Genomic DNA, 16430 nt, shown 5'->3' on the forward strand with positions numbered 1-16430 from the left:
CAACAGGAATGAAGTGAAACTGAACACAAATCTATGTAGATACATGTGGATTATTATGGAGATGCCACCAGCTATTCAATGCATTGGAGAGCAGTTCTTCTACCAAAGTGGACATGTGGATCACAGGATGTGGTATGAGATATCTGGTACACATATATTCAGTTATTAAGACAGGATAGAATTCTCTAACACTTCCCTATTCTAACACAGATATCAAGCTAGGGCCGGGATGTTTAAGGTGGTTACTATTATGACACAGTTAATCCTGACCCTTTCGGCAGTGCCTTGTTCTATCCGGTTGGTTCTGAGTCCAATGGGTGCTTTCAAGTTAGAGTCAACTGACCTGCAGATCGCATTTCCGCGTGCCAACAACTGGACGAACATGTGCCACTGTTTGATTGTGGTTTATGGATGGCTGTGGAGTAAGACAATCACCTTGAATTGGGTTTGAGTTGTCAGGGTCCACGTAGGATATTTGCAGTTGTCGGGTCGAGTATTTCATTTCTGATCAGTGTCCTTTGTGGTGGTCCCACACCTTTTTCATGATGGTTGCGGGCTCAGTACAGCACTAATTTGATGAGCAGGTGGTATTGTTACACTGTGGCCTGGTTGGCGGGGGAGAGGAAATCGAAGCTTCTAGCTCCATGTAAATTCTTAAATTGCATGCATTTTAGTTTTAGTATTTAGAAAATACAAATATAAGTTTAGAATTAAGATTGAAGTTAGTGGAATATAGCCTCTAGCCTTTGCTAGTTGGCGGGGTAAAGCCTCTAGCCTTTGCTAGTTGGCGGGGTAAAGCCTCTAGCCTTTGCTAGTTGGCGGGGTTTAGCCTCTAGCCTTTGCTAGTTGGCGGGGTGAAGCCTCTAGCCTTTGCTAGTTGGCGGGGAGAATGGAAATCACCGCTATCTTGTGATAGCTTCGGGTTAATCTTATTTCTAACCTAATTTTAAGTCTTAACTTGCATGCAATTTACTTTATAGGTGACACTATCCTATCGGTAGAGGAAGTGCACAAGTTATTTTGCATCAAAGAGGGTGTATCACCCTTGGAGATGCTGGGAAGTGGAGATATTCTTGAGAAATTCAAGAGTTCTCTACTACTCTACTCTACTGAGTATCTTTGAGAGTGAGAAACTCTCATAGATACTGTAGAGTACAACATTCACTCCTGGCGGTCCTTAGTTTACTGATAAGTTCAATCTATGATTTGGCAACTATTTATCTACATTTTGTTGATACTTCAAAATTAGAGATATTCTTGAGAAATTCAAGGGTTCTCTGATGAGTATGATTGAGAGTAAGAAACTCTTATTGATACTGTATTGTACAAACGTTCACTCCTGTTGATTCAGGTATTGCCTTTGTTTAGTCCAAGTTAAGATTTGTAAATCTTCATCAAAATTATATAAAATTGCTTTGTTTTACAATTGCGTTACAAGTTTGTTACAGCTTAGCCTACCTCTAGAATCCAAGTGCACCATTGTGGATATTTCTCAAAAGGTTAGTAGACTCTTTCATTTTATACTCATCCAGATCTCCAGACTTAAGCTCCACGATATTATATCTCCTATTTATTATTATTTTTTTTTATAAAAAATTATCAATTCTTATTGTTCATAGACAATTTGATAAGCATACTTAATTTTTTCAAACTTGAATCTTTATTCAAAATTTACTAGTCATACTCATACTATACTCATCTAGATATTCAGACTTCTACTCCACGATATTATAACTCATATTTATTCATTTTTTTAGAAATTATCAATTCTTATTGTTCATAGAAAATTTGAAAAGCATACTTGATTTTTTAAAGCTTGAATCTTTATTCAAAATTTACTAGTTAGTTTTTGATACAGTTTAATATCAAGTCATGACTATAATAATATTATTTATCTTTATCAATGTTTGGTGAAATATTTATCGAACTTAGTTTTTTATTTTAAGAGAATCCACGACAGTATGTCTATTGAATTTTGTATTATGAATTAACAGTTGACCTTTAATCAATTGTGTATACGATTATTAAAAAAGTGTAGTCTCTTTCAACACGAACCATGTTTTTTTATTTTAAGAGAATCCATGACAGTATATCTATTGAATTTTGTTATATGAATTAACAGTTAACCTTCCATCAATTGTGTATAATATTATTCATAAAACTGTTATCTCTTTCAACAGGAATGAAGTGAAACTGAACACAAATCTATGTAGATACATGTGGATTATTATGGAGATGCCACCAGCTATTCAATGCATTGGAGAGCAGTTCTTCTACCAAAGTGGACATGTGGATCACAGGATGTGGTATGAGATATCTGGTACACATATATTCAGTTATTAAGACAGGATAGAATTCTCTAACACTTCCCTATTCTAACACAGATATCAAGCTAGGGCCGGGATGTTTAAGGTGGTTACTATTATGACACAGTTAATCCTGACCCTTTCGGCAGTGCCTTGTTCTATCCGGTTGGTTCTGAGTCCAATGGGTGCTTTCAAGTTAGAGTCAACTGACCTGCAGATCGCATTTCCGCGTGCCAACAACTGGACGAACATGTGCCACTGTTTGATTGTGGTTTATGGATGGCTGTGGAGTAAGACAATCACCTTGAATTGGGTTTGAGTTGTCAGGGTCCACGTAGGATATTTGCAGTTGTCGGGTCGAGTATTTCATTTCTGATCAGTGTCCTTTGTGGTGGTCCCACACCTTTTTCATGATGGTTGCGGGCTCAGTACAGCACTAATTTGATGAGCAGGTGGTATTGTTACACTGTGGCCTGGTCTGATCTGTTCTATGAGACTGGCAATGCAAATATACGTTTAGAATTAAGATTGAAGTTAGTGGAATATAGCCTCCAGCCTTTGCTAGTTGGCTGGGCAAAGCCTCTAGCCTTTGCTAGTTGGCGGGATAAAGCCTCTAGCCTTTGCTAGTTGGCGGGGTTTAGCCTCTAGCCTCTGCTAGTTGGCGGGGTGAAGCCTCTAGCCTTTGCTAGTTGGCGGGGAGAATGGAAATCACCGCTATCTTGTGATAGCTTCGGCTTAATCTTATTTCTAACCTAATTTTAAGTCTTAACTTGCATGCAATTTAATTATAGGTGACACTATCCTATCGGTAGAGGAAGTGCACAAGTTATTTTGCATCAAAGAGGGTGTATCACCCTTGGAGATGCTGGGAAGTGGAGATATTCTTGAGAAATTCAAGAGTTCTCTACTACTCTACTCTACTGAGTATCTTTGAGAGTGAGAAACTCTCATAGATACTGTAGAGTACAACATTCACTCCTGGCGGTCCTTAGTTTACTGATAAGTTCAATCTATGATTTGGCAACTATTTATCTACATTTTGTTGATACTTCAAAATTAGAGATATTCTTGAGAAATTCAAGGGTTCTCTGATGAGTATGATTGAGAGTAAGAAACTCTTATTGATACTGTATTGTACAAACGTTCACTCCTGTTGATTCAGGTATTGCCTTTGTTTAGTCCAAGTTAAGATTTGTAAATCTTCATCAAAATTATATAAAATTGCTTTGTTTTACAATTGCGTTACAAGTTTGTTACAGCTTAGCCTACCTCTAGAATCCAAGTGCACCATTGTGGATATTTCTCAAAAGGTTAGTAGACTCTTTCATTTTATACTCATCCAGATCTCCAGACTTAAGCTCCACGATATTATATCTCCTATTTATTATTATTTTTTTTTATAAAAAATTATCAATTCTTATTGTTCATAGAAAATTTGATAAGCATACTTAATTTTTTCAAACTTGAATCTTTATTCAAAATTTACTAGTCATACTCATACTATACTCATCTAGATATTCAGACTTCTACTCCACGATATTATAACTCATATTTATTCATTTTTTTAGAAATTATCAATTCTTATTGTTCATAGAAAATTTGAAAAGCATACTTGATTTTTTTAAAGCTTGAATCTTTATTCAAAATTTACTAGTTAGTTTTTGATACAGTTTAATATCAAGTCATGACTATAATAATATTATTTATCTTTATCAATGTTTGGTGAAATATTTATCGAACTTAGTTTTTTATTTTAAGAGAATCCACGACAGTATGTCTATTGAATTTTGTATTATGAATTAACAGTTGACCTTTAATCAATTGTGTATACGATTATTAAAAAAGTGTAGTCTCTTTCAACACGAACCATGTTTTTTTATTTTAAGAGAATCCATGACAGTATATCTATTGAATTTTGTTATATGAATTAACAGTTAACCTTCCATCAATTGTGTATAATATTATTCATAAAACTGTTATCTCTTTCAACAGGAATGAAGTGAAACTGAACACAAATCTATGTAGATACATGTGGATTATTATGGAGATGCCACCAGCTATTCAATGCATTGGAGAGCAGTTCTTCTACCAAAGTGGACATGTGGATCACAGGATGTGGTATGAGATATCTGGTACACATATATTCAGTTATTAAGACAGGATAGAATTCTCTAACACTTCCCTATTCTAACACAGATATCAAGCTAGGGCCGGGATGTTTAAGGTGGTTACTATTATGACACAGTTAATCCTGACCCTTTCGGCAGTGCCTTGTTCTATCCGGTTGGTTCTGAGTCCAATGGGTGCTTTCAAGTTAGAGTCAACTGACCTGCAGATCGCATTTCCGCGTGCCAACAACTGGACGAACATGTGCCACTGTTTGATTGTGGTTTATGGATGGCTGTGGAGTAAGACAATCACCTTGAATTGGGTTTGAGTTGTCAGGGTCCACGTAGGATATTTGCAGTTGTCGGGTCGAGTATTTCATTTCTGATCAGTGTCCTTTGTGGTGGTCCCACACCTTTTTCATGATGGTTGCGGGCTCAGTACAGCACTAATTTGATGAGCAGGTGGTATTGTTACACTGTGGCCTGGTCTGATCTGTTCTATGAGACTGGCAATGCAAATATTAGATTGTAGTGCCTTCAGCAAACTTAGGGATGGGGGTGTGAGAATTATCTGTCTTAAGAAATTCAAGAGTTCTCTACTACTCTACTCTACTGAGTATCTTTGAGAGTGAGAAACTCTCATAGATACTGTAGAGTACAACATTCACTCCTGCCGGTCCTTAGTTAAGTGATAAGTTAAATCTATGATTGGCAACTATTTATCTACATTTTGTTGATACTTTAAAATTAGAGATATTCTTGAGAAATTCAAGGGTTCTCTGATGAGTATCATTGAGAGTAAGAAACTCTTATTGATACTGTATTGTACAAACGTTCACTCCTGTTGATTCAGGTATTGCCTTAGTTTAGTCCAAGTTAAGATTTGTAAATCTTTATCAACATTATATAAAATTGCTTTGTTTTACAAATGCGTTACAAGTTTGTTACAGCTTAGCCTACCGAATGAATCCAAGTGCACCATTGTGGATATTTTTCAAAAGGTTAGTAGACTCTTTCATTTTATACTCATCCATATCTCCAGACTTAAGCTCCACGATATTATATCTCCTATTTATTATTATTTTTTTTTATAAAAAATTATCAATTCTTATTGTTCATAGACAATTTGATAAGCATACTTAATTTTTTTCAAACTTGAATCTTTATTCAAAATTTACTAGTCATACTCATACTATACTCATCTAGATATTCAGACTTCTACTCCACGATATTATAACTCATATTTATTCATTTTTTTAGAAATTATCAATTCTTATTGTTCATAGAAAATTTGAAAAGCATACTTGATTTTTTTAAAACTTGAATCTTTATTCAAAATTTACTAGTTAGTTTTTGATACAGTTTAATATCAAGTCATGACTATAATAATATTATTTATCTTTATCAATGTTTGGTGAAATATTTATCGAACTTAGTTTTTTATTTTAAGAGAATCCACGACAGTATGTCTATTGAATTTTGTATTATGAATTAACAGTTGACCTTTAATCAATTGTGTATACGATTATTAAAAAAGTGTAGTCTCTTTCAACACGAACCATGTTTTTTTATTTTAAGAGAATCCATGACAGTATATCTATTGAATTTTGTTATATGAATTAACAGTTAACCTTCCATCAATTGTGTATAATATTATTCATAAAACTGTTATCTCTTTCAACAGGAATGAAGTGAAACTGAACACAAATCTATGTAGATACATGTGGATTATTATGGAGATGCCACCAGCTATTCAATGCATTGGAGAGCAGTTCTTCTACCAAAGTGGACATGTGGATCACAGGATGTGGTATGAGATATCTGGTACACATATATTCAGTTATTAAGACAGGATAGAATTCTCTAACACTTCCCTATTCTAACACAGATATCAAGCTAGGGCCGGGATGTTTAAGGTGGTTACTATTATGACACAGTTAATCCTGACCCTTTCGGCAGTGCCTTGTTCTATCCGGTTGGTTCTGAGTCCAATGGGTGCTTTCAAGTTAGAGTCAACTGACCTGCAGATCGCATTTCCGCGTGCCAACAACTGGACGAACATGTGCCACTGTTTGATTGTGGTTTATGGATGGCTGTGGAGTAAGACAATCACCTTGAATTGGGTTTGAGTTGTCAGGGTCCACGTAGGATATTTGCAGTTGTCGGGTCGAGTATTTCATTTCTGATCAGTGTCCTTTGTGGTGGTCCCACACCTTTTTCATGATGGTTGCGGGCTCAGTACAGCACTAATTTGATGAGCAGGTGGTATTGTTACACTGTGGCCTGGTCTGATCTGTTCTATGAGACTGGCAATGCAAATATTAGATTGTAGTGCCTTCAGCAAACTTAGGGATGGGGGTGTGAGAATTATCTGTCTTAAGAATAAGAATTGAGAAATATACGTTTAAATCTGAGGCTGGAGTAGTATTACGTATAGCCTCTAGCCTTTGCTAGTTGGCGGGGGAAGGGAAATTATAGCCTCTAGCCTTTGCTAGTTGGCGGGGGAAGGGAAATTATAGCCTCTAGCCTTTGCTAGTTGGCGGGGAAAGGGAAATTATAGCCTCTAGCCTTGCTAGTTGGCGGGGAAAGGGAAATTATAGCCTCTAGCCTTGCTAGTTGGCGGGGAGAATGGAAATCACCGCTATCTTGTGATAGCTTCGGGTTAATCTTATTTCTAACCTAATTTTAAGTCTTAACTTGCATGCAATTTACTTTATAGGTGACACTATCCTATCGGTAGAGGAAGTGCACAAGTTATTTTGCATCAAAGAGGGTGTATCACCCTTGGAGATGCTGGGAAGTGGAGATATTCTTGAGAAATTCAAGAGTTCTCTACTACTCTACTCTACTGAGTATCTTTGAGAGTGAGAAACTCTCATAGATACTGTAGAGTACAACATTCACTCCTGGCGGTCCTTAGTTTACTGATAAGTTCAATCTATGATTTGGCAACTATTTATCTACATTTTGTTGATACTTCAAAATTAGAGATATTCTTGAGAAATTCAAGGGTTCTCTGATGAGTATGATTGAGAGTAAGAAACTCTTATTGATACTGTATTGTACAAACGTTCACTCCTGTTCATTCAGGTATTGCCTTTGTTTAGTCCAAGTTAAGATTTGTAAATCTTCATCAAAATTATATAAAATTGCTTTGTTTTACAATTGCGTTACAAGTTTGTTACAGCTTAGCCTACCTCTAGAATCCAAGTGCACCATTGTGGATATTTCTCAAAAGGTTAGTAGACTCTTTCATTTTATACTCATCCAGATCTCCAGACTTAAGCTCCACGATATTATATCTCCTATTTATTATTATTTTTTTTTATAAAAAATTATCAATTCTTATTGTTCATAGACAATTTGATAAGCATACTTAATTTTTTCAAACTTGAATCTTTATTCAAAATTTACTAGTCATACTCATACTATACTCATCTAGATATTCAGACTTCTACTCCACGATATTATAACTCATATTTATTCATTTTTTTAGAAATTATCAATTCTTATTGTTCATAGAAAATTTGAAAAGCATACTTGATTTTTTAAAGCTTGAATCTTTATTCAAAATTTACTAGTTAGTTTTTGATACAGTTTAATATCAAGTCATGACTATAATAATATTATTTATCTATATCAATGTTTGGTGAAATATTTATCGAACTTACTTTTTTATTTTGAGAGAATCAATGACAGTATGTCTATTGAATTTTGTATTATGAATTAACAGTTGACCTTTAATCAATTGTGTATACGATTATTAAAAAAGTGTAGTCTCTTTCAACACGAACCATGTTTTTTTATTTTAAGAGAATCCATGACAGTATATCTATTGAATTTTGTTATATGAATTAACAGTTAACCTTCCATCAATTGTGTATAATATTATTCATAAAACTGTTATCTCTTTCAACAGGAATGAAGTGAAACTGAACACAAATCTATGTAGATACATGTGGATTATTATGGAGATGCCACCAGCTATTCAATGCATTGGAGAGCAGTTCTTCTACCAAAGTGGACATGTGGATCACAGGATGTGGTATGAGATATCTGGTACACATATATTCAGTTATTAAGACAGGATAGAATTCTCTAACACTTCCCTATTCTAACACAGATATCAAGCTAGGGCCGGGATGTTTAAGGTGGTTACTATTATGACACAGTTAATCCTGACCCTTTCGGCAGTGCCTTGTTCTATCCGGTTGGTTCTGAGTCCAATGGGTGCTTTCAAGTTAGAGTCAACTGACCTGCAGATCGCATTTCCGCGTGCCAACAACTGGACGAACATGTGCCACTGTTTGATTGTGGTTTATGGATGGCTGTGGAGTAAGACAATCACCTTGAATTGGGTTTGAGTTGTCAGGGTCCACGTAGGATATTTGCAGTTGTCGGGTCGAGTATTTCATTTCTGATCAGTGTCCTTTGTGGTGGTCCCACACCTTTTTCATGATGGTTGCGGGCTCAGTACAGCACTAATTTGCTAGTTGGCGGGGAAAGGGAAATTATAGCCTCTAGCCTTTGCTAGTTGGCGGGGGAAGGGAAATTATAGCCTCTAGCCTTTGCTAGTTGGCGGGGGAGAGGAAATCGAAGCTTCTAGCTCCATGTAAATTCTTAAATTGCATGCATTTTAATTTTAGTATTTAGAAAATACAAATATACGTTTAGAATTAAGATTGAAGTTAGTGGAATATAGCCTCTAGCCTTTGCTAGTTGGCTGGGCAAAGCCTCTAGCCTTTGCTAGTTGGCGGGATAAAGCCTCTAGCCTTTGCTAGTTGGCGGGGTTTAGCCTCTAGCCTTTGCTAGTTGGCGGGGTGAAGCCTCTAGCCTTTGCTAGTTGGCGGGGAGAATGGAAATCACCGCTATCTTGTGATAGCTTCGGGTTAATCTTATTTCTAACCTAATTTTAAGTCTTAACTTGCATGCAATTTACTTTATAGGTGACACTATCCTATCGGTAGAGGAAGTGCACAAGTTATTTTGCATCAAAGAGGGTGTATCACCCTTGGAGATGCTGGGAAGTGGAGATATTCTTGAGAAATTCAAGAGTTCTCTACTACTCTACTCTACTGAGTATCTTTGAGAGTGAGAAACTCTCATAGATACTGTAGAGTACAACATTCACTCCTGGCGGTCCTTAGTTTACTGATAAGTTCAATCTATGATTTGGCAACTATTTATCTACATTTTGTTGATACTTCAAAATTAGAGATATTCTTGAGAAATTCAAGGGTTCTCTGATGAGTATGATTGAGAGTAAGAAACTCTTATTGATACTGTATTGTACAAACGTTCACTCCTGTTGATTCAGGTATTGCCTTTGTTTAGTCCAAGTTAAGATTTGTAAATCTTCATCAAAATTATATAAAATTGCTTTGTTTTACAATTGCGTTACAAGTTTGTTACAGCTTAGCCTACCTCTAGAATCCAAGTGCACCATTGTGGATATTTCTCAAAAGGTTAGTAGACTCTTTCATTTTATACTCATCCAGATCTCCAGACTTAAGCTCCACGATATTATATCTCCTATTTATTATTATTTTTTTTTATAAAAAATTATCAATTCTTATTGTTCATAGACAATTTGATAAGCATACTTAATTTTTTTCAAACTTGAATCTTTATTCAAAATTTACTAGTCATACTCATACTATACTCATCTAGATATTCAGACTTCTACTCCACGATATTATAACTCATATTTATTCATTTTTTTAGAAATTATCAATTCTTATTGTTCATAGAAAATTTGAAAAGCATACTTGATTTTTTAAAGCTTGAATCTTTATTCAAAATTTACTAGTTAGTTTTTGATACAGTTTAATATCAAGTCATGACTATAATAATATTATTTATCTTTATCAATGTTTGGTGAAATATTTATCGAACTTAGTTTTTTATTTTAAGAGAATCCACGACAGTATGTCTATTGAATTTTGTATTATGAATTAACAGTTGACCTTTAATCAATTGTGTATACGATTATTAAAAAAGTGTAGTCTCTTTCAACACGAACCATGTTTTTTTATTTTAAGAGAATCCATGACAGTATATCTATTGAATTTTGTTATATGAATTAACAGTTAACCTTCCATCAATTGTGTATAATATTATTCATAAAACTGTTATCTCTTTCAACAGGAATGAAGTGAAACTGAACACAAATCTATGTAGATACATGTGGATTATTATGGAGATGCCACCAGCTATTCAATGCATTGGAGAGCAGTTCTTCTACCAAAGTGGACATGTGGATCACAGGATGTGGTATGAGATATCTGGTACACATATATTCAGTTATTAAGACAGGATAGAATTCTCTAACACTTCCCTATTCTAACACAGATATCAAGCTAGGGCCGGGATGTTTAAGGTGGTTACTATTATGACACAGTTAATCCTGACCCTTTCGGCAGTGCCTTGTTCTATCCGGTTGGTTCTGAGTCCAATGGGTGCTTTCAAGTTAGAGTCAACTGACCTGCAGATCGCATTTCCGCGTGCCAACAACTGGACGAACATGTGCCACTGTTTGATTGTGGTTTATGGATGGCTGTGGAGTAAGACAATCACCTTGAATTGGGTTTGAGTTGTCAGGGTCCACGTAGGATATTTGCAGTTGTCGGGTCGAGTATTTCATTTCTGATCAGTGTCCTTTGTGGTGGTCCCACACCTTTTTCATGATGGTTGCGGGCTCAGTACAGGAAGTGCACAAGTTATTTTGCATCAAAGAGGGTGTATCACCCTTGGAGATGCTGGGAAGTGGAGATATTCTTGAGAAATTCAAGAGTTCTCTACTACTCTACTCTACTGAGTATCTTTGAGAGTGAGAAACTCTCATAGATACTGTAGAGTACAACATTCACTCCTGGCGGTCCTTAGTTTACTGATAAGTTCAATCTATGATTTGGCAACTATTTATCTACATTTTGTTGATACTTCAAAATTAGAGATATTCTTGAGAAATTCAAGGGTTCTCTGATGAGTATGATTGAGAGTAAGAAACTCTTATTGATACTGTATTGTACAAACGTTCACTCCTGTTCATTCAGGTATTGCCTTTGTTTAGTCCAAGTTAAGATTTGTAAATCTTCATCAAAATTATATAAAATTGCTTTGTTTTACAATTGCGTTACAAGTTTGTTACAGCTTAGCCTACCTCTAGAATCCAAGTGCACCATTGTGGATATTTCTCAAAAGGTTAGTAGACTCTTTCATTTTATACTCATCCAGATCTCCAGACTTAAGCTCCACGATATTATATCTCCTATTTATTATTATTTTTTTTTTATAAAAAATTATCAATTCTTATTGTTCATAGACAATTTGATAAGCATACTTAATTTTTTTCAAACTTGAATCTTTATTCAAAATTTACTAGTCACTCATACTATACTCATCTAGATATTCAGACTTCTACTCCACGATATTATAACTCATATTTATTCATTTTTTTAGAAATTATCAATTCTTATTGTTCATAGAAAATTTGAAAAGCATACTTGATTTTTTAAAGCTTGAATCTTTATTCAAAATTTACTAGTTAGTTTTTGATACAGTTTAATATCAAGTCATGACTATAATAATATTATTTATCTTTATCAATGTTTGGTGAAATATTTATCGAACTTAGTTTTTTGTTTTAAGAGAATCCACGACAGTATGTCTATTGAATTTTGTATTATGAATTAACAGTTGACCTTTAATCAATTGTGTATACGATTATTAAAAAATGTAGTCTCTTTCAACACGAACCATGTTTTTTTATTTTAAGAGAATCCATGACAGTATATCTATTGAATTTTGTTATATGAATTAACAGTTAACCTTCCATCAATTGTGTATAATATTATTCATAAAACTGTTATCTCTTTCAACAGGAATGAAGTGAAACTGAACACAAATCTATGTAGATACATGTGGATTATTATGGAGATGCCACCAGCTATTCAATGCATTGGAGAGCAGTTCTTCTACCAAAGTGGACATGTGGATCACAGGATGTGGTATGAGATATCTGGTACACATATATTCAGTTATTAAGACAGGATAGAATTCTCTAACACTTCCCTATTCTAACACAGATATCAAGCTAGGGCCGGGATGTTTAAGGTGGTTACTATTATGACACAGTTAATCCTGACCCTTTCGGCAGTGCCTTGTTCTATCCGGTTGGTTCTGAGTCCAATGGGTGCTTTCAAGTTAGAGTCAACTGACCTGCAGATCGCATTTCCGCGTGCCAACAACTGGACGAACATGTGCCACTGTTTGATTGTGGTTTATGGATGGCTGTGGAGTAAGACAATCACCTTGAATTGGGTTTGAGTTGTCAGGGTCCACGTAGGATATTTGCAGTTGTCGGGTCGAGTATTTCATTTCTGATCAGTGTCCTTTGTGGTGGTCCCACACCTTTTTCATGATGGTTGCGGGCTCAGTACAGCACTAATTTGATGAGCAGGTGGTATTGTTACACTGTGGCCTGGTCTGATCTGTTCTATGAGACTGGCAATGCAAATATTAGATTGTAGTGCCTTCAGCAAACTTAGGGATGGGGGTGTGAGAATTATCTGTCTTAAGAATAAGAATTGAGAAATATACGTTTATATCTGAGGCTGGAGTAATATTGAGTATGGCCTCTAGCCTTTGCTAGTTGGCGGGGAAAAGCCTCTAGCCTTTGCTAGTTGGCGGGATAAAGCCTCTAGCCTTGCTAGTTGGCGGGGTTTAGCCTCTAGCCTTTGCTAGTTGGCGGGGTGAAGCCTCTAGCCTTTGCTAGTTGGCGGGGAGAATGGAAATCACCGCTATCTTGTGATAGCTTCGGGTTAATCTTATTTCTAACCTAATTTTAAGTCTTAACTTGCATGCAATTTACTTTATAGGTGACACTATCCTATCGGTAGAGGAAGTGCACAAGTTATTTTGCATCAAAGAGGGTGTATCACCCTTGGAGATGCTGGGAAGTGGAGATATTCTTGAGAAATTCAAGAGTTCTCTACTACTCTACTCTACTGAGTATCTTTGAGAGTGAGAAACTCTCATAGATACTGTAGAGTACAACATTCACTCCTGGCGGTCCTTAGTTTACTGATAAGTTCAATCTATGATTTGGCAACTATTTATCTACATTTTGTTGATACTTCAAAATTAGAGATATTCTTGAGAAATTCAAGGGTTCTCTGATGAGTATGATTGAGAGTAAGAAACTCTTATTGATACTGTATTGTACAAACGTTCACTCCTGTTCATTCAGGTATTGCCTTTGTTTAGTCCAAGTTAAGATTTGTAAATCTTCATCAAAATTATATAAAATTGCTTTGTTTTACAATTGCGTTACAAGTTTGTTACAGCTTAGCCTACCTCTAGAATCCAAGTGCACCATTGTGGATATTTCTCAAAAGGTTAGTAGACTCTTTCATTTTATACTCATCCAGATCTCCAGACTTAAGCTCCACGATATTATATCTCCTATTTATTATTATTTTTTTTTATAAAAAATTATCAATTCTTATTGTTCATAGACAATTTGATAAGCATACTTAATTTTTTTCAAACTTGAATCTTTATTCAAAATTTACTAGTCATACTCATACTATACTCATCTAGATATTCAGACTTCTACTCCACGATATTATATCTCCTATTTATTATTATTTTTTTTTATAAAAAATTATCAATTCTTATTGTTCATAGAAAATTTGAAAAGCATACTTGATTTTTTAAAGCTTGAATCTTTATTCAAAATTTACTAGTTAGTTTTTGATACAGTTTAATATCAAGTCATGACTATAATAATATTATTTATCTTTATCAATGTTTGGTGAAATATTTATCGAACTTAGTTTTTTATTTTAAGAGAATCCACGACAGTATGTCTATTGAATTTTGTATTATGAATTAACAGTTGACCTTTAATCAATTGTGTATACGATTATTAAAAAATGTAGTCTCTTTCAACACGAACCATGTTTTTTTATTTTAAGAGAATCCATGACAGTATATCTATTGAATTTTGTTATATGAATTAACAGTTAACCTTCCATCAATTGTGTATAATATTATTCATAAAACTGTTATCTCTTTCAACAGGAATGAAGTGAAACTGAACACAAATCTATGTAGATACATGTGGATTATTATGGAGATGCCACCAGCTATTCAATGCATTGGAGAGCAGTTCTTCTACCAAAGTGGACATGTGGATCACAGGATGTGGTATGAGATATCTGGTACACATATATTCAGTTATTAAGACAGGATAGAATTCTCTAACACTTCCCTATTCTAACACAGATATCAAGCTAGGGCCGGGATGTTTAAGGTGGTTACTATTATGACACAGTTAATCCTGACCCTTTCGGCAGTGCCTTGTTCTATCCGGTTGGTTCTGAGTCCAATGGGTGCTTTCAAGTTAGAGTCAACTGACCTGCAGATCGCATTTCCGCGTGCCAACAACTGGACGAACATGTGCCACTGTTTGATTGTGGTTTATGGATGGCTGTGGAGTAAGACAATCACCTTGAATTGGGTTTGAGTTGTCAGGGTCCACGTAGGATATTTGCAGTTGTCGGGTCGAGTATTTCATTTCTGATCAGTGTCCTTTGTGGTGGTCCCACACCTTTTTCATGATGGTTGCGGGCTCAGTACAGCACTAATTTGATGAGCAGGTGGTATTGTTACACTGTGGCCTGGTCTGATCTGTTCTATGAGACTGGCAATGCAAATATTAGATTGTAGTGCCTTCAGCAAACTTAGGGATGGGGGTGTGAGAATTATCTGTCTTAAGAATAAGAATTGAGAAATATACGTTTATATCTGAGGCTGGAGTAATATTGAGTATGGCCTCTAGCCTTTGCTAGTTGGCGGGGAAAGGGAAATTATAGCCTCTAGCCTTTGCTAGTTGGCGGGGAAAGGGAAATTATAGCCTCTAGCCTTTGCTAGTTGGCGGGGAAAGGAAATTATAGCCTCTAGCCTTTGCTAGTTGGCGGGGAAAGGGAAATTATAGCCTCTAGCCTTTGCTAGTTGGCGGGGAAAGGGAAATTATAGCCTCTAGCCTTTGCTAGTTGGCGGGGAAAGGGAAATTATAGCCTCTAGCCTTTGCTAGTTGGCGGGAGAAGGGAATTTATAGCCTCTAGCCTTTGCTAGTTGGCGGGGGAAGGGAATTATGGCCTCTAGCCTTTGCTAGTTGGCGGGGGATAGGAAATCGAAGCTTCTAGCTCCATGTAAATTCTTAAATTGCATGCATTTTAGTTTTAGTATTAGGAATATACTAATATAAGTTTTGAATTAAGATTGAAGTTAGTGGAATATAGCGGGGAAAGGGAAATTATAGCCTCTAGCCTTTGCTAGTTGGCGGGGAAAGGGAAATTATAGCCTCTAGCCTTTGCTAGTTGGCGGGGAAGGGAAATTATAGCCTCTAGCCTTTGCTAGTTGGCGGGATGAAGCCTCTAGCCTTTGCTAGATGGCGGGGAGAATGGAAATCACCACTATCTTGTGAAAGCTTGGAGATAATCTTATTTCTAACCTACTTTAAGTCTTAACTTGCATGGAATTTACTTTATAGGTGACACTATCCTATCGGTAGAGGAAGTGCACAAGTTATTCTGCATCAAAGAGGGTGTATCATCCTTGGAGATGCTGGGAAGTGGAGATATTCTTGAGAAATTCAAGAGTTCTCTACTACTCTACTCTACTTAGTATCTTCGAGAGTGAGAAACTCTCATAGATACTGTAGAGTACAACATTCACTCCCGGCGGTCCTTAGTTAAGTGATAAGTTCAATCTATGATTGGCAACTATTTATCAAAATCTTGTCGATACTTTTAAATCAGAGATATTCTTGAGAAATTCAAGGGTTCTCTGATGAGTATGATTGAGAGTAAGAAACTCTTATTGATACTGTTTTGAACAAACATTCACTCCTGTTGATTCAGGTATTGCCTTAGTTTAGTCCAAGTTAAGATTTGTAAATCTTTATCAACATGATTTGAAATTTCTTTTTTTTACAAGTGCGTTACAA

The 16430-nt window shown here is 35.7% G+C and overlaps 1 protein-coding gene and 1 long non-coding RNA gene across 2 annotated transcripts in view; one reads left to right on the top strand and one right to left on the bottom strand.

The window, feature by feature from the left end:
- LOC111051261 (isoleucine--tRNA ligase, cytoplasmic) overlaps positions 1-16430 on the bottom strand; it is an 88979-nt gene that overhangs the window by 38821 nt on the left and 33728 nt on the right. The window lies entirely within an intron of this gene.
- Positions 11126-15359, top strand: LOC120352492. The gene is made up of 4 exons (XR_005571873.1): positions 11126-11617; positions 12298-12423; positions 13752-13812; positions 14501-15359. It is a non-coding gene; the product is annotated as an uncharacterized LOC120352492 (long non-coding RNA).

Source organism: Nilaparvata lugens, chromosome 7 (assembly GCF_014356525.2).
Source record: "Nilaparvata lugens isolate BPH chromosome 7, ASM1435652v1, whole genome shotgun sequence".
Classification (NCBI taxonomy): Eukaryota; Metazoa; Arthropoda; class Insecta; order Hemiptera; family Delphacidae; genus Nilaparvata; species Nilaparvata lugens.